Source organism: Penaeus monodon, chromosome 20 (genome assembly GCF_015228065.2).
Source record: "Penaeus monodon isolate SGIC_2016 chromosome 20, NSTDA_Pmon_1, whole genome shotgun sequence".
In the NCBI taxonomy this organism is placed as follows: domain Eukaryota; kingdom Metazoa; phylum Arthropoda; class Malacostraca; order Decapoda; family Penaeidae; genus Penaeus; species Penaeus monodon.
This window is the reverse complement of record NC_051405.1, coordinates 42,903,154-42,903,466: the sequence shown is the minus strand read 5'-3', so window position 1 is coordinate 42,903,466 and position 313 is coordinate 42,903,154.

The window sequence follows — 313 nt, the reverse complement described above, 5'->3', positions numbered from 1 at the left end:
ATTAACATCCTTTCTCATGATTTTGCCTTTCTCAGTTTCACGTCGAACCGTCTTTTACATCTCGTGAATGTACCAAAATATAACGTTGATTTGTCACTTTCCCGTATTACTCTCGGCCATTGTCCATGTTTTGTTTTGTTTTGTTAGTGTTAAATGCGATATGCTGTAGGTTCTTGCATGATTATCAACAGCTCTTTCTCATTGGTCCATATCTCGAGCCGTTAATTGTTAGTTATGAGGCTTAGTGATCTACCCACACTTGTCCACGAGGGTGCGGGCGATACATATGGCACGCGCCGCTAAAAATACTGGG